We start from the raw sequence: 23,280 nt of genomic DNA on the forward strand, positions 1-23,280 counted from the left end.
ATTTTGTGACTGCTACTGCCATCTGCGAGCATTGGAAAAAGTTCTGCTCTGCTTCCGCTGTTTAAGTTCTTTTGAGACCTCACTGTCACGTAATGACTTAGGACTTTTACATCCTGAGCAGGTCGGAGAGAGCGCGCACGCTGGTGGGCATGAGTGTTCTTGCTGACGGAGAGAGAAGCCTCTCATTTGGACAAGAAACTGAATGGCTCTTAGTGATGGTTCACAGACAGCATCCTGTATGATGCTGGGATTCGGCATAGAAGCCTAACAGACATTTTCTTTTTACTAAGAGACAAACAAAAAAAGTTGGTGTTTAAGAAACCCCACATTTTCCCACAAAACCCTTAAATCACTTTCTAACACTGCTTTAACTCACCCTCGGAAAGTTCTGAACACATCAGCTGTGACTGGAGTTCTTCAGAGAGGTCAGTGTGAGGTGGGAGATGACTCTGTGATCTTCATTTTACCACAAACCAGAAATTCCATGTTAGTGCCAAAATAAGACCAAATTGAACATGTGTGCTGTGTTATGTTAAATTGAGTGTTCTTTGGTTACTAGTGACTAAACACAAAGAGAGCTTAAGCAAAAATCCAGGGGCGGAGGCACCTGCGGGGGAAGCCTGGCACCTCCGTGAGCAGCGTGCGGGGAGAAGCGGGCACGAGGCCCGGCGGGGTGAACCGGGGCGTCTCTCTGGGCGCCTCCATGAGCGGAACACAGGCGGAGATGTTCTTCTTAGAGAGCTGGCTGCCTCAAACACTCCTGTGTCAAAACGGCCACTTCCCCAGGGAAGAGAAAATGGTGTCCCCTCTTTGCTCAGGGTTTAGCTCTGGACCGGCCAGCCACGAGGACAGGGCAGAACCACACACCAGAACAGGACCTGGAACAACCACTGGTCCGGGCAGAGCGGGAAGCTCTCGGAGGGAAGCGGGCCACCCACTGCCACCGAGTGTTCACCCTCGCGTCCTAACCACACGTCACAGTTCAGGGCGAATTGTTTCTTTTCCATAGTATGGTGACAAACAGATGAAATAATGTGTTCTTTCCTAATACTCTATCTTGAAAACATTTTTAAATCCTCTCCCAAGGATATGCTTATTGATTTTAGAGAGAGAGAGGAAGGGGGAGGAGAGAGAGAGGGAGAGACATCGATGTGAGAGGGCAGCATCGGTGGGCTGCCTCCCACACACCGCGACGTGGGACCGAACCCTCAGCCCGGGTGTGTGCCTGATGGAGAATCAAACCTGCAACCTTCCGGTGTACAGCACAATATTCCAACCAACTGAGCCACTCGGCCAGGGCTATTTTCTAAACTTAAAAAAAATTAATTAAGATCTAGTGCAATGACATGAGTCAAGGTGTGACCAAGGGAAAAAAACAGCATGAGTTTTTTTCTATATGCCATGGTACAAATGTGAGAGGTAAGCAGCTTGCAATTACTATAACATACTATCAAGGACTAATCTCGTATTTAGATTTTAAAACAGGATAAAAAATTGTTAAGGTCCCAAAATGCATCATTATTGTTCTAGGCCATGGATATTAATTGGCTTCTAGTCTGGAATGTGTGTATGTGTATAGACACACGTACGTATATAGTTTATCACGGTCCTTCTCATCCAAAAAGTACACTATCTGCAGTCTTTCTAAACATATAGATGGAAGGCCATAATTAACAACGCCTAAATTACACACATGTAAATATAGCTGTTGTAGTCACTATGTCGAGAGCCTGTCCTTGTTTTAAGTCCTACTTGTTTGTCTCCTATAAATATCATAGGTCTGTTTCCCATATAAGGGGACCTATCATAGGTCTGTGCGACATATTGGACCCGATACATCTAATGTAAGTCCTGAGGTGGAAAGACTGTAGCAATGGTTTCCTAGAAATCCAGAGAACGGCCCAGCATGCCTGCTGCGGTGACCTCAGATCCCACACTGCACCACCAGGAAGTGGGTTCTGTCAGCCCATCTCCATCCTCAGTCTCCGGGGTTGTCAGAAACTGTGAAATGCAGGCCGAGCATGCACAGATTAGCTTCCTGCCCACTTCCTAAATTAGCTTCATTTCTAGAGGCATGTAAGCAAAGGTCTCTCCCTCTTTCAGAATATGTGCATGTACATGAGAATCCTGGAAATCCTGCCTGCAGACTGCAACAAACACTTGCATTTCATACGAATAAATGAAAATGTCATCTCTTGAACTACTGATCTCCTTATCGTCCCATCGGCTGGGATTTGTTTTACAGTTCATTTAAAAACAAACTGTTGGGGGCCGTTTTCCTTCTTTCCATCATTTAGAAACAGAAAAGGTGCCTATTTTTACTCTGTCAACCTCGGCCCACGACTGTGAAAACACATTAGTCACCAATTTACACTTCTGAGGGAAAACACCAAACTGGGTGGATGGGTGGGTGGGTGGGAATCTAACAAAGCAAACTCCATGATTCTTTGACCAACAGATTTTTCTAAATAAAGTTTACGAGTGTGTATCTCAGCCTGAAACCTCAGAAACCTGGGGGATGAAGCAGAAGAAAGAGACCTGTGCCCTCTTTCCCGGGAGACCCCCACCGTGGGGCATGCAGCTCTGTATCCCACATTCCCCGACTCCCCGGGGAGCAGGCAACTTCTCCCGCGGGCCTTGTCTCTGCCTTCGTTCTTACTGCCTATTCCAGGAGGGTGTCCTGGAAAACAGCAGGGAGATTCTTCAAAAAATTATGACTAGAACTTTCACATGGCCTAGCTACTCCACTTCTGAGTATTTATCCAAGGAATGTGAAAACACTCAAAAAGATATATGCTCCCCTCTGTGCATTACAGCATGATTCACAATAGCTGAGATATGAAAATAACCTGAGTGCTCATTGATGGATATATATATAAAGAAGATGTATATACACACACACATACACAGTATACAAATACTGAATTATAATGTTGCATACCCGTGCTTGCTTCGGCAGGACATATACTAAAATTGGAATAATGTTGCACACCTGACAAATATATAATGTCATTTACAAATTTTACCACAATAAAAAAGGAAATGGATAGATAATGGATGGATTGATGGATGGAGGGATGGATGAACAAATATGTAAATAAATACACCAGGGCTCTGTGCAAAAGAATTGGGAATATTATTGACTCAGCCCTTTATTTTTGTATTTCTAAAGAAAATCATCATTTTTCTCTATTTTGTTTCTTTTTGTTTTTAAAAAACCAACATTTTCTACATGTGTGACTTTTAAAAGACTGAGAGGCAATGAAAATATTTTCTTGGATGCCACCAAAAGTAGCAATTAATAGGAATTCAACAAAAGTTCAATGTCAAAGTAAGAGAGCAAAAACCGTGTATTCAAGATGTTTTTCTCATAATAATTACAGAAAAATGATGGCTTGTAAAGGGAGGCCATTATTTTTAATGAGGATGTGAAGATGATTTGGTATATTACATGAATAATTATCAAGAAATGCCTGCTATGGTAATGAAAGAAGATCATTAGGTGATCTAGGAATCTAAACTTGTAGAAGGGCTCACACCATGTGAGAACGCTAGGAAGAAGTAGTGAGTGTGTTTGTCCCTTAATACCACTCGGCTGGCCTTACCCCTGCCAGCAATGACATTCACTTAGGACACTTTTGATCTCCACCCTTACCTCGCCTGATCGGAAGTATCTGAGAACTGTGCCTGCAGTCCTCATTTCAAAACTGATTTGTTTTCTTTTAAAGGTGATTCTCAGCTGGGTGCCAGGAAAGGGGGAGCGTGGTATTTCGGCTGAACCTTGAGTGATAGGTAGGATTTGGAAGTATGTGGACAAGTAGAAAGGATATTCCAGGAGCAGGGAACAGCATGATTAATAGCATGGAGATAGGAATGTACGGGGCAAACAGAGGCACCTGTCTCCCTGAAGACACTGTACTCTGCGATGTGATGTGAGCACTCGGCAGGCCTGGGCTGCGGTCCTGGGCAGGCCCTCCCAGCAGTAGTTGATTCAGCGCTGGGAACTTTCATGCGGACTGGCTTATTCTGAGTGGGCCTGAACCTCACAAATTAACAAAAATAAAGCCAATTACAGCCAAGTGTGGTTTTCATTTCCACTGGATAATTCTTTTTTTTTGTTTTCTTGATTTACTTTTTGTTGTATTTTTCCCCATTACCATTTAGTTCCCTTCACCTGAAATTCTTAACTTCCCACTGGCAGTGCTGCCACTTTTGGACTGAGCACGTCTGCCAGGTTCTTGTTATTCGTCCTCTTTTATTTTTTTTAAATGACCAACCTTGGATGCATCCCAAACCTTGGGACATTTGGGTTTCTGTCGTCCCTGATCTATGCATTTAATGCGCTGTGAAAGGGAAGCTGACTTGTTATCCATCAGACAGGAGGAACAATTTCTCTCTTCCCGAGAGGTTTCAATGTTTAGCCCAAGTGCCAAATGCTTAAAATGCTTTTTAGCAGCCTTGTTGAGATATAACTCACATACAATAAAATTCACCCATTTAAATGTATGATTCAAGCCCTGGCTGGGTGATTCAGTTGGTGGGAGCGTTGTCCCCACACACAAAGGGTTGTGGGTTCCATCTCCAGTCAGGGCACATACGGTAGGCAGCTGATCGATGTTTCTCTCCTATTCATGTCTCTCTCTCTCTCCCTTTCTCTCTAAAACTAAAGCAAAAATGTCCTCAGGTGAGGATAAAAAGTAAAATAAATAAAATGTACAATTCAATGATTTTTGGTATTTACAGTATTAACACTTTTGAATCGTGATAAAATATATATAACAAAATTTGCCACCTTCTCCATTTTAAGTTCACATTCAGTCAGTGCCATTAATTATATTCATGATGCTGTAAACCATCACCGCAATGATCCATTTCCAAACTTTTCCACCCCTCCGAACAAATGCATAGACTATTGTTATGCTATACTTAGGCTTAGACTAAAAGAATTTTGCCTGTAAAAGAGGGTGTTTAATATCATCATCCTCTACCAGTGGGTCCCCATGTAAAAATTGTGTTCTTACAATTCCCTGCTGCCTGTTTGTACCTGAGCTGGGAGCAGTGGCCTTGAGGTGCGTCCCAGCATTACCTGCAGGCTGTGTGCCACTCCTCCCCTCTCCAAGCCCAGGAGCTGGGCAGCTGGAGTTTCTTTCTTCTGCAGACCTCAGAGGCAGAGGAAATGACACAAGGCATGAGGGCCAGAGGCGAGGCCTCAGAGAGAAGCCCTGCATTTTGCACAAGAGAGTATTCAACTATTCCCTTTCATCCCTGTTTCCCACTCGGATTTCCAGCTCCCACAGGCAATCACTTTCATATATGTTCGATGCACATTATTTTGTTTTATATTACTGTAAAGTTTACAGTAATTTTGTACTGCTGCATTTTTAAGCTGTGTAAGTTATCTAGGCCTGGACCTAGATAAAGGGGTAAGGTTTCCCTTCACTGTTTCTAGACTACCACTGAAACCCGATTTTCACGTGTCTCCTCCTAGACAGGCCTCCCTGACTTACATTAAGGAAAAATACATGCATATCTCTTCTCTAACATGCTCTTACCTGGATGTCTTTTATGAGCAGTATATCACTTTTAAGAAAAACTACACTACATTCCCTGGTTCCTCTTTTTTAAAAATCTAAGTCACTATTCCAGAGGCTCTGTGTCCTTTAGGGCAGGGGTCCTTAACCCCCGGGCCACGGTACCTGGTAATGGTCCATGGCCTGTTAGGAAGAGGACCGCACAGCAGGAGGTGAGTGGCAGGTGGGCAATTGAAGATTCATCTGTATTTACAGTCACTTCTGTTACTCCTATTACCACCTGAGCTCTGCCTCCTGTCAAATCAGCGGTGGCATTATGTTCTCACAGGAGTTCAAACCCTACTTTGAACTGCGCATGCGAGGGATCTAGGTTCACACTTCTTTTGAGAGTCTAATGCCTAATGGTCTGAAGTTGAGCTGAGGCGACGACACTAGCACAGGGGAGCGGCGGCAAATGCAGATTGTCATTAGCAGAGAGGTGTGACTGCACAGAGACCATAACAAATCAATTGCCTGCAGACTCATAGCAAAACCCTGCCGGTGAGGGCAAGTGACAACGAAGCTGCATCGGGTGGCAGGCTTTATAGTGGCAAGTGAGTTGATGCACTTCAATTGGACAGCTGCATCTGGTGGCAGGCTTTAGGCCAGAATCCAACACTTATTTCAGTCCGCACGTGGCCTGCCCATTATTTTATTTACCATTCCATCCACGCCTCTTTCCCGTACTGCACACTTGTCTCAGTCACAGTTTTGGTAAGCCCACAGGCTAACCCTGGCTGAAATGAGTGAAAAACAAACATCACTGAAGAGCTTCTTTGAAAAGCGGGACAGACCCAATGATGAGACAGCAGAAGCCTCTAAGACTGCCAACAGAAAGAAAGCTGCATTTAAAAGAAAATACCAAGAGTCCTACTTAAATGAACAAGTTCATTGCAACAGGTGATTCACATTCTCCAATCCTGGTCTGTATACTATGCAGTGACTGCTGTCCAGTGAAGCCATGAAACCTTCAAACCTGTTTCGCCGCATGGAGACTGAGCACCCTGCAGTAAAAGACAATGCTTTGGAGTTTTCCATTTTGTTTTTTTTGAAGTTTTTCAAAAGAAAATATGTGAACACAAAGAACAGGAGCAATTATTGAAGGCCACTGCTTCATCAAATGTGTCTGCACTGACAGATTCGTGGCTATAACTGCATGGCTAAAGCTAAGAAGCCCTTTACTATTGGTGAAGAGTTGATCCCGCCTGCTGCTAAGGACATTGGTCATGAACTTTTAGGAGACGCGGCAGGTCAGAAGGTAGCACATGTTCCTCTTTCACCTAGCACCATAACTAGACAAACTGATGGAATAGCAGAGGATATTGAAGCACAACTGTTAGAGAGGATTAATGAGTTGCCATCATACGCAATCCAGGTTGACGAGTCTACCAGTCTTGACAGCAAGGCAGCAATGCTTGTTTTCGTGTGATGTACTTTTCAGGAGGATGTGCATGAAGATACGTTATGCGCACTTTTGTTGTCAGCCAACACCACAGCTGCAGAGCTATTCAAGTGTTTGAATAATCACATATCAGGAAAACTGAATTGGTCATTTTGTGTCTGTATGTGCATGGATTCAGAGCAGCTGCCATGACTGGCACTCTGGTTTCACTACTTTGGTCAAAGAGGTCACTTCTGCATGTGAGTCCACAAACTATGTCATCCATAGAGAAATGTTGGCCAGCTGAAAATGTCACCTGAACTTAAAAATGTTCTGCAGGAGGTGATTAAAATTATCAACCACATTAAAGTACACGCCCTTAACTCACGTCTGTTTGTGCAGCTCTGTGAGGAGATTCACGCAGAGCACACGTGTCCTCTCTTACACACAGAGGTGAGGTGGTTTTCTGAAGGGAGATCACTGGCCAGAGTTTTTGAGTTATGAAAGCTGCTCCTGAGATTTATTTTAGAAAAACAGTTACCACTGGCAGCACATTTCAGTGACACAGAATGGGTTGCAGAACTTCCCTACTTGTGTGACCTATTCAACCTGCTCAACAAACTCAATCTGTCATTTCAGAGGAGAATGACAACTGTGCCCAAGTCGGCAGATAAAGTGGCTGCATTCAAAGCCAAAATGGAATTATGGGGGTGACGAGTGAATGTTGGGATTTTTAACATTTCAAACATTAGCAGCGATTTTGAGAGACTGAGGGAAGGCCTTTCTCCCAGCTGGGTCATGATCACCTATCTCAGCTTTCAAGAGTTTGAACATTACTTCCCAACCACAAAAGACCCTGAACTGAGAAGGAATGGATCCGTGGCCCATTTGTGAGTAAGTGTGGTGAATGGACTCTGTCCATGCTAGAGGACAAAGAAGATCAACTGCTTGAGGTCACAAATGATGGTGGCCTTAAGAGTATATTTGAGACAACTTCAAATCTCCAGACATTCTAGATTAAGGTCAAGGTGGGATATCCTGCAATCACCACAAAAGCACTGTAAAGCCTGCATTTATTTCCAACCTCCTGTCTTTGTGAAGCAGGGTTTTCTGCAGTGACAGCAACCAAAAGGAGGTTACGGAGCAGACTGGACATAAGCAACACTCTTTGAGGGTCACTGTCTCCCATCACCCCCAGATGGGACCATCTAGTTGCAGGAAAACATGCTCAGGGCTTCCACGGATTCTGCACTGTGGTGAGTTGTATAATTATTTCATCATATAGTACAATGTAGTAGTAAATAGCAATGAAGTGCACAATAAATATAATGCTCTTGAATCATCCTGAAACCATTCCCCTTGCCCCTAGCCCCTCAGGCTGTGGAAAAACTGTTTTCCATGAGACTGGTCCCTGGAGTGAGAATGGTTGTGGACCACTGCTTTAGAGTTCTTGTCTCCAAGCAACAGATGCTGATTCTGACTTAAGAAGAAAGGGATGCACTGAACACATATTAGGTAGCTCACAGAATTGTGGGAATGCTAGGGGTCCTAGGTGAAAGCAGGTTACATACCAGGGGTCCCAGAACTTGTTTGGGAAGGCCATTGTTGCAGCCGAGGAAAAACAGACTCCGTAGCTGCCCGCCCCCCGCCCAGCACTGCATGCAGGATGGTACCCTGGCCCCATTGCCTTTGGATATTGCGTGGGGCAGCAGCGTGCATTCACCTCTCTTCCATTGCTTTGGATCAAATTCTCGGGCTGGCGCATATGATTGGGCAAACCTAGGTCTGCCAAAGAAATGGCTTTTTTTTTTGCACCTAGAGGGGGAAGACCTTTTTGTCACTAAGACTCAAATGGTGAGGAATTATCTAGACACAGGAAGATGGTTCAGAGAGTGAGCAGCCAAACGAGTTGGATTTGGCCTCTATAGGTAGGAAGCATCTGGTGCTCTGTGCACATGTGAGTCACAGCTTAACTTTACCCAACGGAGAAAAATACTCCAAGTGGTTTGTTGGCTTCCCTTTCCTTCTGTCATTAAAATGTAATTTTTAAAAATACACTCGGATGACTCCTTTAAGCAAATTCTTTTAGTGAGGTAAAAATTCTGATATCAAAATCTTACAGTATTTTTTTCTTTTTCAAGTTTGTATTGTCTTATTTGAAATATAACTATGGAGCAAGTCTTTTCGTAGTAAGCTTAACTACAGCTTATCTTCAAGAGTCTAATCAGATTCTTATTCTGAGCCAATTTACAGTTTTGCAATTTGCAAAGGTGTTTTTTTCTGTTGCATTTCTTTCTTTCTTTAAACTGGCACTGTTAACTTTTCTTTTAAAAGGCATGTAGCTTGTATTACTACAAGGTAGAAAAACAGACAAAAAAAATAAAGCAGAACAATAATGAAGTACAGGAGGAAATACTTATTTTTGTACCAAATCCAAAGTTAACAAGAATTTTTGTTAGTAAAAATATTAGTTTATTCAGACTGTATTATTTCTCAGGTAAATAGGAGAATCAAATTTCTAATCTGTTAATAATCAGCCTGTATTTGTTTACTAGTTAGAAGGTTCACTCTTTTTATTATGTGAAGTCTCAAAATTATAGTCTGCCTCTGTGGTGTCCTATTTACGTGACAGCTTCTTAGTGAGTGATGGCGTTTGAGCTGTCACTGCTGTTTCACGTTGAATGCACCCTCTCACCATTTCCTGTGGCTTTATGGTGAAATATCTTATTTTTACTTAATGATTTTGTATCCCATTTTTGTCCCCTCCCAAACCCTTATGAGACAGATGAAAGAGACTCAGTGTAAGAATTAGGTGCTTTCCTATCATTAGACAACCGTCCATTACAAAACAGATTGGATTCCAGACCAACCAATTTTCCTGGACAGGGAAGATGTTTCAGGTAAGAGAGCACTGATGTTTCAGGTAAGATATCAATGAAAGAGAGCACTGGTGGTGGGAGGGGGAAGGTAATTTGTATAATTTCTCTTCAAGTGTTAGAAATTCATGGCTCAGGGTGCTGCCTTGCTAAAGCCTGTTCTTATCTCTTCCTAGGACAGGCAACCATCTATGAGCTCCCGGAGCTAGAGGATACAGACCAGAGCCGGTGTGGGAGGAAAGAGGGGGCCGGCCAGATGGTGGAGGCACAGAGGGGAGGGTGGGGGAGGGGGAGGGTGGGGTACTTATGAGCTCGTCTTGCCTCACCAAGAGCCAGTGGCAGCAGATGGCGGCTCCCTTGATAACGCCCTTTTTCTGTCTGGCAGGCAGTAGTGGTTGATCCTGTGGTCATGCAGAAAGCATGTACTTTTTTGCTCTTTTCAAAAAGTGGAAGTGGTGGAAGGGCACATGAAAGGAAAATCTAGATTTCAATAGTATATGTATCTAAAAAATAGCTCTTCTTTCCTTTTATCTTTTGCAAAAACTAGATGTCCATTCATAGGTTGATGATGCCAGCTGAAAGTGATTTGTGCTTTCTGTTGCCAAAACCAAACCAAACTCATCAAATTGTGTCTGGTTATCTAAGAAATAATTGATAAGATGATGAAACTGGCTATGAAGTCTAAACTCAACAGCTGTATCATCTTGTATTTGGCGAGAAGTTGGCTTACCGATCACTTTAGAAAGACTTAGCAGAACACGCGTCAGAGCTACTCACTTTGGCCTTTCCTTGCACGGTGTCAGTTTCTGTGGGGTGGGGACTGTGCCGTGATCATTTCACAACTTCTCCTGAGCTGGCCACGATGGTATTCACTGCGAGTCTGTTACATGGAATCAAAGTGTCCTGAGTTAATCACTGCATGTTCTACTCAACATATGCATAATTATTATAACTTCACACCAAGGTAAACATTAGTGAGCATGACAAAGTAAAACTGTTAACATTTTGAAAATGCAATACTGTAACAGGCCCTGATTTCACTGCCATAATGCTTTATATGTTAATTTAAGTAGTAGCTTTCAAAATTGGGAAGATTCTAATATCTGGTTTTGTAGAAGAATGGAAAATAATAGATATTTACTGAGCACGATGTACCAGATGTGCTTCATATATATTAACGTATTCAACGTCCCTATAAGGCAGTTCCTTCTCTGTTTTTTCACAGAGGAGGAAATGAAGGTTCACAGATGTTAAGTACATTGCTGGAGGTCACACAGTGAGTGACTAAGCAGGATTCACACTTGGGTGTGCCTGATTATAAAGCCTGCACCGTCCTGCCTTTATTCTACTTGAACCCCAATATATTCATTGGTCCCCCAAATACTGTTTTATTTGTCTAACGACTGGTCAAATCAACCCACTCCATCTCTAAAGCATTCTCCACATTCTTTCTTGCCCCCAGCCCCAATGGGGGAAAAAGATCCGGCACCCAGGTCTTCAACGGCTTCACTCTCCTACAATCAAATCATTTCTGGAGCTTTCAGAGACAAATGGGAAGTAAAATAGACACTTCCCATTTGGTCTTGCTAGAGATCCAGAACAGAGCATTAATTCTGAGCCTGAACTGCAATTCTCTAAGTCCTCTTCTACCAAATGTCCAACCTTCACATTTGCCTTGTACTCACTAAAATGTGACACAGGTATCTTATTCTTGTTTGATATCTATTCTATTGTCTGGACATCTTTTAGATCTAACATGCCCAATGTTAACAAGGTTCCACTGGGGGCAGGTGCAACATTTAAGGTTCTGCTTCTTGTTTCTTAGCATACCACACTGAATTCTTTAAATATGTATTTTTCATCAAGTAAATGCTTTTCTCCAATTTTCTCATCAACAATCATGACCAAGTTTGCTGGAACCATTTGAGATGACACAGTAAACCCGAGGCTGAAGTAGACTGTTGGTATTTAAGGAGAGTAAGTCTCACATTACTGTTGCTATTCACTATATTTGGTACTATTTTGTTAGTAGGAGATATTCACTAAAAGAAACATTAGTGATCAGACTCTATTTTCAGACAAGAGTAATAGAAAATAAGACGTGTTCCAAAAGGAATTCTTACAAACTTTTTAAGTAATTGTTTTGAGAAGTTTTAAGAGTATCTTTTGACTCATGTCTACCGGAGTTCTTTGCTCAAAGGAAGTATAGAGAAGTATCTGTTTGGTAGGGCAGACTCATTATGAGCATGAAGAGACTGGTGAAAGGTCAGGGTACTCAGACCAGACATTGCTATACATTGCTCTACTCTCATACGCGTGCTATGGACAGAAAAGTGACAGGATTTCATAAGCTACAGTGTCCCCCAAGGAAATTCTGCTGTCTGCTAGAGTCTATGAGTTGGTTTCAAATGACTGCTACAGAGGACAATGCTATGGGGGTTCTGAGGAGGAATGACATCTTTTTAAAAAAAATATTTTATTGATTATGCCATTACAGTTGTTCTATTTCCCCCCTTTATTCCCCTCCACCCTGCACACCCCCTCCCCCACCATTCCCCCCTTTAGTTTATGACCACATGTCTCAAGTTCTTTAGATTCTGTATTTTCCCTACTATTCTTGCCCTCCCCCATCTATTTTCTATCTACCATCTATGCTACTTATTTTCTGTACCTTCTCCCCCCTTCTCCTTCTCCCACTCCCCTGTTGCTAACCCTCCATGTGATCTTCATTTCTCTGGTTCTGCTCCTGATCTAGCTGTCCTCTTAGTTTGCTTTTCTTTTAGGTGTGGTTCTTAATAACTGTGAGTTTGCTGTCCTTTCACTGTTCATCTTTTTTATCTTCTTTTTCTTAGATAAGTCCCTTTAACATTCCATAGAATAAGGGCTTGGTGATGATGAACTCCTTGAATTTGATCTTATGTGAGAAGCACTTTATCTGTTCTTCCATTCTAAATGAAAGCTTTGCTGGATAGATCAATCTTGGATGTAGGTCTTTGGATTTCATGACTTGGAATACTTCTTTCCAGCCCCTTCTTGTCTGTAAGGTGTCTTTTGAGAAATCCGCTGACAGTCTGATGGGAACTCCTTTGTAGGTGACTGTCCCCTTCTCTCTTGCTGCTTCTAGGATTCTCTCCCTTCATTTTAATCTTGACTAATGTAATTATGATGTGCCTTGGTGTGTTCCTTCTTGGGTCCAACTTCTTTGGGACTCTCTGAGCTTCCTGGATTTCCTGGAAGTCTATTGCCTTTGCCAGATTGGGGAAGTTCTCCTTAATTATTTGTTCAAATAAGTTTTCCATTGGTGGCTGTTCCTCTTCCCCTTCTGGTACCCCTATAATTTGGATGTTGGAACGTTTAAAGATTTCCTGGAGGTTTCTAAGCCTCTCCTCCTTTTTTTTGAATTCTTGTTTCTTCATCCTTTTCTGTTTGGTCATTTTTTTCCTCCTTCTGTTCCACTTCTTTGATTTGAGTCCCAGTTTCCTTTCCATTACTATTGGTTTCCTGTGCATTTTCCTTCATTTCAATTAGTTTAGCCTTCATATGTTCCTCTAATTTGTGACTAAAATCAACCAGTTCTGTGAGCATCCTGATCACCAGTGTTTTGAACTGTGCATCTGAAAGTTTGGCTATTTCTTCATCGCTTAGATTTATCGGCTCTGGGGCTCTTGAGTTGTTCTTGAGCCATGTTTTGATCTGTTCATGCCTGTCAGGTATGAGGAGCAGAGCCTTAGATGTTCACCAGGGCGGGGCCACCCAGGTTGCTAGCTTGTGACATTGTATGTGGGGGTGGGTCAAAGAGGGGCCACCCCAGGTTGCTGGTTTGTGATGCTGTATGTGGGGGCGGGGTCAGAGAGGGACAATAGCGGTTCCCTCTCATGCTTCCTGCCACTGGGGCCTGCACGGTCCATCTCACTGCTCGCTCCTTCACTGGTTTATCTGCGTGAGAATGTGTGACCGTGGTCAGCCCTCAGTGGGTCCATCGCCTTGCGCCCTCAGTGGGTTTGTCCACTGCTACTCCACACCTGGGATCCACCCACGGCTGCTGGCGCACCTGGGTTGCGCACCCAGGTCGGTCTGGTGGATCCTTCCTGCCTGACCCCACTCTGCTGCTGGCTCTGCCCCTCTTACTGGTTTGGCTGAAGGGTTCGTTGTTGTCAGACTTCCATATAGTTCAATTTTCTGTCATTTGGCTGCGTTTTTGTTGCTAAAACTTTGTTATTTTTAAACTTGGTTGTGCAAGAAGGTATAGTGCTTCCACCTATGCCTCCATTTTGGTGGAAGTCCGGAATGACATCTTAATTATTGGGGATTGAAGCAGAGTTCTAGCATTCATTGCACTTTAAAAAAATGCTGGGCCCTAGTTGTTGTGGTTCAGCAGTCTGGGTGCTGGCCTGCGAACTGAAAGATCACACGTTTTATTCCGTGTCAGGGCACATGTGTAGGTTGTGGGCCAGGTCCCCAGATGGGGGCGTGCGAGAGGCAACCACACACTGATGTTTCCCTCACACATCAGTGTTGCTCTCCCTTTCTCCCTTCCCCTCTCTCTGAAAATAAGTAAATGAAATCTTTAAAAAAATGCTGGACTCACCCCTGTGACTTCCCTTTTCCCTATGACAATTGAGAAACTGTCCATCCCTCACTTTGAGATAAACTCAACTTAAATCCCTTAAAGGAAGTACATAGTAAATGAAAAAAACTGAGAAGTTAAGGTCAGGGAAATGAAACCAATTTCTTTTAAATGGCAACAAGTTTCTGAAAACCTTGTGCAGAAGTTGACTCAAGTTACCACAGGATGAGTTTTCCAAACAAATGTCACAGTGAATGACAGAATTTTTCAGCAGTCATGGCTGCCACGGTGGGCTATTTGACCTAGATACTTCAGGTATGTAATGGAAGGTAGGCTGTGTGCCCACCTCGGCAGCACGTATACTAGAACTGGAATGATACAGATTAGATTAGCATGGCCCCTGAGCAAAGAATATAGGCCAGTATGGGTCTGGCTGTAACCCAAGAGCCCCAGTGAGACTAAGGGCAGAAGCTTTGTGCTTTACGTCCTCTGCATTCTCTGCAGCAGTGCCTCATAACTTTACAATCCCCTGACCTCCTCTGATAAACATAAAAGTCTCCTCTGCCCGCAAAATCTGAGATAGCCCCTCAGGAACAGCTTTCTGTCTCCCCCTCCTCACCACCACCACCCAGTTGAAAAATCACAGCTTTTACAAAGCCAAGAAAATTTAGTCAAAATATTATGTTTTTATTTTATTGATTTGTAGAGAGAGAGGAAGGGAGAGAGAGAGAAAGCAATATTGTTGTTCCACTTATTTATGCATTTATTGGTTGACTCCTGTATGTGCCCTGACCAGAGATTGAATCTGCAAACTTGGTGTATTGGGATGGCGCTCTGAATTACCGCGCCAGGGCTTGATGCTAATTTTTTTTTAATCCAAATCACTTACTGAAATTAATCTTCCCCTACTTGGATATCTAATCCAAGTCCTTCTTTTCCATAATATCCTCATGTCATCCTGGCCTGAAGGGGTCTCTTCATTCTGTTTGGACACTTTTCATCAATGTCACTCCTTTGGGCCTTTGTCATTAATGGCATGGTTGCATCACCTATTTATTCACATGTCTACATTTCACTTCTATGTGTACGTTTATTGCTGGAACAAATTACATTTCATGTTGTAAAAATGTACTTCATAGCACACAGTGCGGTGTCTCGCACATGGGAGTTACTCAGTAAAATTTCCTGCTTAATCAGTTGTCTATGTTTGTGTTATTTAGGCAAGGCACACCTGTTACTGTATGACTCAGCTTAAGCCAGTTTCCTTGTTTCCATGATAATTTCCTCAATTCTTCATTTTTCTTGGAAACCATAAACCAGGTCTAAGGTTAAGATTGGCTTCCCTCACCACCTTACTAATTCCTGGTTTAAAGCACCTCCTGCACAGTGTGGTTTGAAATAAGCAGACCACAGGGAGATTAGGGATTCCATCTGGGGTCTCCCTCTCACTCCCCTGGGGGGCTCTGGGTTGCCACTTACCGGGCTCCTTAAAGTGCCAGATCCATTTGCCAGTCCCTGGAGGCTGACATTCTTTGAAACCCAGCTCAGCGATATCTGAGTGCTTTGCTCATCTCCTTTGCAGAGGCCTGTCTGGTTCTTGGTGTGTGCGTCTTTGTTCATGCCTCCTTTTTAATACCTGGCACTCGGAGGCTGCTGTTATTTAGATGTATGTTTGCTTGTTTGCAATGGACAGTTGAGCCCCTCAAAGCAGGGATCATGTACCTCTGCTATCCTTGTTCTGCATGTAGGAAGTCCCTCATAAATGTTTAATCCCCTAACCTCCTCTGAGTGAGTGAGTAAGTGAATAGGACTTTCTAGATATCCTAAAACCTTTAAGAGTTTTCTATTTTAATATTTTTTAAAATGTGGATAACTTTGGAGAATTTTAGGCTAGAAAAGACTATTTAGGTTGATTATCATATTCTCTTTCCATAAAGTAAAACACATTTTTTGTTTTGACCAGTATCCCTTCATAATGTTTTGGGATGTACTCCTCATTCTTGATGGAATCCCATGCCATGTGGTTTGATGGGACAGCCTTGACTGCTGACCTCGCCCTCCCCTGCCTATCAAAGTGTGGATTTTGGCTTAGGCCTGGCCAATCGGAGTACATCATAGCCCTGGACACAGTCGTTGGTTCAGAGCTGGGCCTGTGACCCAAACAGGCAAATGGTTCTTATGTTTTGGGCAAATAGGAGAACTTAAGCTTGGGGTGCCCAGAAGCCAGCTTTTCCCTCTGGTGGAAGGAGAGAGCCTATGTTGGAATAAAACCTACTGGTACAGAAAAGCAGTGTGAGGAGATGGAGAAGGAGAACATTTTGGTGATGTGATTGCAATCTCCCAGTGGCAGGGAGCAGTTTAAGTTCATAATTCAATCACATTCGAACGTAATGCCTCTCAGATTCTTCATCCTTTCTGTTCTACCTGAGGCTGGTTCTAAGCCCAAGCAGACTCTTGGCCACTATAGGGAGAGCCATCAGCTTCTTGCCTTTGCTCTGTCTCCATTCTGTGCCGGCCTTCTCTAGGTGGGACTTACTATGGCTCCCACCAGTGTTGGCCTGTGTCACGTCTGTCCTCAATGCTTCTGCTGCCTACAGTCCCAAGTGTCCAAGTGTCCAAGTGACCCAGGTCAGTCTGCAGCTTCCCTGTCCCTTCACTCACTAAGTCTGCTGGCCTTCCTTAGCCTCTCCACATCCTTCTTGTGGGCATAGGATCCGTGTGTGTCAGGGTGTTCCAGAGAAACAGATCCATAGGATGTGTACATACAGAGAAAGGTTTTTTTAAAAAAAGAAATTGGCTCATCGACTACAGAGGCTGCCAAGTCCCAAATCTGCAGGGTACACTGGCAGTCTGAGACCCAACAGTTAATGGTGCCCGTCAAGTGTGAAGGCCGTCAGCTGTTAGAATCTCATCTTGCTCAGGGGGAGTTGTCTTAAGTCTTCTGTTCTGTTCAAGTCTTCAACTAATTGGATGAGACCCACCTATATTATGGAGTCCACTGTGCTTTATTTAAAGTCCACATATTTAAATGGTAATCATATCCAAAACACCCTTACAGAACATATGGATAATATTTGAGCACATATCTGGGTACCATGGCCCAGCTAAGCTGACATCTAAAATTAACCATCACAGAAGTTTACAGTAATCCACTCAGCTACTCACATTCTTGTCTTGTATTTTTTTTTTTTTGAGGCTGCTGACTATCATAGTTCTAGACAAGGCTTCGTTAGAGTCTGTTCTGCTGCATGAATGTGGAAGAAAACAGAGGACTTTGTTGTGAGGCACAAACTATCTCTACTCTTAGATTCTCAACACTTTCTCTTCACTCTGCCAAGGGGTGGACAAATAAGCATGATTCTGACAGTGCATCTGGCTTCAAACTCTCCTTCCCTCCCCAGACTGGAGGTTTTTATTGGGGTTGGGTGGTAGAGACCAAAAGATGGGACGGATGGGACTGGTCCAGCCAGATTACCTTTCTTTTTTTACCATGTCAACTATGCAAATATTGCATTTTTATGTTTCCTCTGCTTTTTAAAAATTAAAAAAATTGCCTCTTGATTTTGCAGAGAGGGAGAGAGTAACATTGATGTGTGGTGTGAGAGAAACATCGGCCAGCTGCCCTGTATGCACCCCAACCAGGAATCAAATCCATAACCTAGGCATGTGCCCTGACCAGAAACTGCACTGGCAACCTTTCAGTTCATGGAGAGATGCTCCAATCAAGCCATGAGGCCGGGGCTTCCTCTGCTTTCTGGAACTCAGCTGTGGGAGCTGGAAGCGGTGCCCTTACTTTTCTAGATTGACCCAAAAGACTAAATCTTATGGAGAAATTTCATGCAAAATGAGAGAGGAAGGCTGGTGGGGAAGATATTAAGGCAAGAAAAGTCTCACCTCTACAGTCTAAAAATTAAACCAGTAAAGTGCTACCGGGTAAGGATAAACCAGACACCAAGATAAATAAAGTGGCCTGATTGTGAAAAAGGAAAACCTTTAACTGTTTGGGTGGGGTCAGTTCCAATTGGAGCAGAAACAGCCAAATTATGTGCAAACCTTATATTTTGACACCAGTTTTTATTGATATTTTTACCACTTTAAAGGAAAAGATGTAGAATATAGGGTGAAGGGGCTTACCTTTGTAAGATTAAAAAAAACTGTTAAAAATTAGTTGCATGAATACTAGTTTAATCCCTGGCTGGGTAGCTTATTTGGTTAGAACAGGGGTATCAAACTCATTTTTATGGGGGGCCACATTGAGGTTGCCTTCAAAGGGCCAAATGTAATTTTAGGACTGTATAAATGTAACTACTCCTTAACTAGGGACAAGGAGCTCATCACTGCAGCCAGGTAGAAACAAGGTGCCAGGCCGGATAACAAGGTGTAGGGCCAGATTCGGCCTGTGGGCCTTGTGTTTGCCACCTGCGGGTTAGAGCATCATCCCGACATGCCAAGATTTCGGGTCCCAGGTCAGAATCAACCAATCAATGCATCAATAAGTGGAACAACAAATAGATGTCTCTCTGACAAATCAATCAATTAAAAAAAAACCCATTTAAGAATGGTTTACAGATATTTTGGCATAACACAACTAAAATGCAAAAGTGCAAAATGTTTTCTCTTTTTGACAAAAGCATAAGCTATAAACTACTGAGTTAAATAACTCCAGCAATCATACTATTGTCAAATATCCAGATTTTAACAGACAATCTGGAAAACAATTTTGCGTAGTACATAAACTTCATGGGACTATGCTAAGAGAACAATCTTATTGAAGATGATAAATATACCTTTAAAACTCTTAAGCATTTTTTAAAATACAAAAAGCAAAATCAGAGCCAGAAGGGATTCTGGATAGCCACTCAAACTTTCTGAAACATGAATTATTCTTATACTTTTATGGTAACTAGAAAAAGTACTCACTTTACAAAGTGTGCTAGAAGTGTGGCCTAGTAGACCATGTATTAACTCATTTCTTCATTTATTCAGCAAATAGATATTGAAGAGACACCACCTAGTAATATTCCCTACACGTCGTACTGCAGCCCTGGCCATCCCATTTGTGTGTGTCGGATACTTGACTACCTGCAGCTGCCGCTCCCCTCTCCTGGGACAAAAATGGGTCACTGCAAGCTCCGTCTTTCCTCCACCTGTCTCGGCCTCCCCACACCTACCCTAGTCTGGGCCCCCATATGTCTAGATCCTATAGGTGTCCGGTATTTTTCTGCCCCAGGTCCAAACGACAAACACAAAGCAGGGCAAATGTCAAATAAGCTCCATGTAGTGAGGTAGCTGTGTGCTGAGGGAGGAGTGCTGGAGAGGGAAATGATGACATGGCAAGCTGAGGCTTGGTGGGAATGCGTGTGGCCTCTAACCACTAATCAGAACATGTTCCCCGACAAAGTGAAGCTTCATACATGAAACAAGGCAGAACATGTGAAATCATAGCTGTCCTTGTAAGTGCAGAAGCAAGTGTATATAGTATTTATTTGTCTTCTAACTTATTGGGGAAAACATTGGCTGTGATGGGATTTCAGGAACTATTTAAGTGCAGAGGGCTGAAAGAACAGAGTATGAAAGCACAGGGAAGAAATAGGGCTTACTGCAGGTATGGAGTTAGGCATGGGAATAGCTGAGAATAAGGGAAGTGTACATTTGGAAAAGTACCTGACCAAATGTTTGCACAACAGCCCTAATTCTAAGGTTATGGGATTTTCCATTTTTTTCCCACCGCTTTCAATTAAGGGTGACAAGATTACTATATGTCTAACACATTATGTATTTTTTCTTTATGTATATTTCATTTTATCTTTAAAAACTCCCTGCCAGATAAGAATCACCCCTCCCCCAATTTTCCTATGAGGAAACAAAGAAATAAGTTCCATACAAACACAGCTACCAATAGCAAATCATCAATTGTTTGACTCCAATGTTTTTTTTGTTTCAGGTAATAGGATATAATCTGAATCTCCTAAAAGAATCTGAGATTGAGGGATCAAGAGAAACTTTATTGAGTTGAGAGCAGTAGAGATTCTGCCTGAAACCATTTCACATACAGTCTTAAAACTTCAGAAATGGATAAAATAATTTTAAAAGAAAATTTCCAAATAGTTTTTTAAACTATGAGGTAAAAGGGACAACAGCATGAAAAACAAAGCAGCGCAGTGGACAGGACCTCATCGAGTGGATTTACATTCCAGTCCTGACCCCACCACCTTGGACCTAGCACTAGCCGTTGTTAGGCTTCATTGGTTTAGTAATTTGGATCTTCCCGACCCTTTAAAGTTATTACAATTCTATGAGTCGTTACTTACCAACCCTCCCACCAACTCCAAAATAGAAGCTTCTCAATTCCTAACTCTCAAGAAGTTGGAAAAGGAGGTACAGAGGACCCTGGAACAATGTCAGGGTTAGGAACATCCACTCCGTACAGTTGGAAATGAAAACCCAGGTATTATTTAAGCTTGACTTCCCCACTTGTGAGTTTGCAGATGCAGATTCCCAACTCCCAAAAGGAAATGCTGTTTTCTATCAGCAGTTAGTGAGTGAATCTGTGAGTGTGAAACCCAGGGATACATAGGACCACTGTATATTGATTGGGAAAAAAACCCATTTAAGTAAACCTGGGCAGTTCAAGGGTCTACTTGCATTTGAGAACAGACAGAAAATAGAACCATTAACGAGGAGAGTATCATTACTCATACAATGCCCAGAAATTCATGGAAGATGATATGCAGTCTGGTGCCTGTCACTAATTCTTATGTCTACGACTTGATTAATATTTAAAGAACACCCTGGCTTTCATTTCTGCCATTATCAAAGTAACTAACCTATAATTACCCCACAAATGTGTTCCTAATAGGTTGTGAGGTGGCCTTAGAAGTTATAGTTAAGGGTGAGGTTCTGGAGCCAATTGAAACTGCCTGGTTCAAACGCAGTCCTGTTGCCTGCTTGGTGACCTTAAGGAAATTCATCTATAAAATGGACACATTTTCATAAGGCTTCAATGTCCAAAATTTATAAAGGACTTGCAAAACTCAACACCAATTTAAAAATGGGCAAAAGGCCCAAATAGACACTTCTCCAAAGAGGACACACAGATGATAAATAGACGTGAAAAGATGCTTAATGTCATTAATCATCATAGAAATGAAAATTAAAACACCTGTCAGAATGGCTATCATCAATAAATCAATAAATAACAAGTGCTGGAAGGATATGGGGAAATGGGAACCCTCATGCTCTGTTGGTGGGAATGAAGATTGGTTCAGCCCCTATGGAAAGCACTATGGAGTTATTGCAAAAAATTAAAATGAAAATGTTTTATGACCCAGAGATTCCACTTTTGTGACTATATCTGAAGAAATCCCACACATTGACTTCAAGAATATATGCATCCCTATCTTCATTGCAGCATTATTTATGACAGCCAAGATCTGGCAGCAGCCCAACTGCCGGTCAGTAGATGATAAAAACGCTGTGGTTCATTTACAGGATGGAGTGCTACTTGGCCATAAAAAAAAAAAAAAGAAAAAAAGAGAAAATCTTAATTCCCGAAACAGCATGGATAGAGCTGGGCAGTATTATTCAAAGTGAAATAAATCAAAGAGAGACAAGTACCAGTGATTTCACTTACATGTCGAATCTAACGAACAAAATAACAGAATAGAAACAGACTACAGATACAGACTACTCTGTATCTACAAATACAGAGAACAGACTACAGATACAGATTACTCTGTATCTACAAATACAGAGAACAGCCGGACAGCTGGCTGTCAGGGGGCAGGTGGGTCGGGACCTGGGTGGGAAAGTTGGAGGGATTCGGAAAAGGAATGGGGGGAGACACGGAAGTCAGCTGGGTGGCTTCCGGAGGGAAGGGGCAGGCGGTGTGAGCTAGCGCAGGGTGCAGCGGGGATAAATGGCGATGGAAACGCTGACTTGGGGTGGTGCACACACAATGCAATGTACAGACGAAGTACTATAAAATTGTACACTTTGAACCCATAGCGCCCCAATGAATTCAAAAGGAAACATAAAATGAAAATAAAATGAATTTTGAGATAGAAATAATCCAGTTCCCGCACCACAGAGCGGCTTCATGGGCAGATAATCCATGAAAAGCCCCGTGCAGGGCACACAGTAAATTCCAATAAACGTTGAGACATAAAAACTTTTCAAAGGAATTCATGAACATCCTGGAACGAATTGTCAGATTACATTTTTAAGGGTTTCCCCTTTTAAAGCCAAGTCATTTCTAACTTTTCGTATACTATGTAGATTTTTGACACATCGGATTTTAGTGAAATATGAAAATTAACAGGTTGTGCTATTTACTCCATCACATGCTAATCATATCACTTGTGAGGTGGTTTTGATTTAATAACCCCCTAAACTGTTGTGGAATAAACGAATCAGGGCCCGCCCGTCAGCTCTGGTAGCAAAAGATTCAGCGTCAGGGCTCCTGGTTTCTCCGTGGTATCTGTCAGCCTCGCGACAAACGTGCGTCAGCTTGGCTGGGAGGGGGCGTTTGGATACAAAGTTTCCCACCTGCGAGAAAAACAGGAGCTTGTGCGTGGAGCGGCGTGCAGTGCGTTTTTGCATCTCGGACACCGGCACCTTTTACGTAACCTCAGCACTGCCGGGCCTCGCGGCCGTTTTCCGTGCCCTCCCCGCCAGGCCAGGATTAGGTTACCACGCCCGCGGGGAGCCCGGCCTCTCTGAGTTCCGCGGCCGGCTGTTCTGGACGTTTACTTTTGAATTTCCCGGAACCGCCGGGTGTGGACCGTGGCACGGTCCCGCCCCGGAAACCCCCAGGCCGTCAGCTTCTTCCCGCCACCCCCGGCCCTGCCCCTGCGGGGGTCGTCGCGGCGTGTTGGGAGGGTCCCG

The 23,280-nt window shown here is 43.0% G+C and overlaps 1 long non-coding RNA gene across 1 annotated transcript; it reads right to left on the reverse strand.

Annotated features, from left to right (window-relative positions):
* Positions 1-378: 378 nt before the first annotated feature.
* On the reverse strand, positions 379-23,120 carry LOC128627457 (uncharacterized). Its single transcript, XR_008391630.1, has 3 exons — positions 22,942-23,120; positions 10,605-10,707; positions 379-456 (listed from the first exon to the last, which is right to left on the reverse strand). It is a non-coding gene; the product is annotated as an uncharacterized LOC128627457 (long non-coding RNA).
* Between the last annotated feature and the right edge of the window lie 160 nt (positions 23,121-23,280).

This window comes from Artibeus jamaicensis, unplaced genomic scaffold, assembly GCF_021234435.1.
Source record: "Artibeus jamaicensis isolate MK-2021 breed Jamaican fruit bat unplaced genomic scaffold, CSHL_Jam_final contig_402, whole genome shotgun sequence".
NCBI lineage: Eukaryota > Metazoa > Chordata > Mammalia > Chiroptera > Phyllostomidae > Artibeus > Artibeus jamaicensis.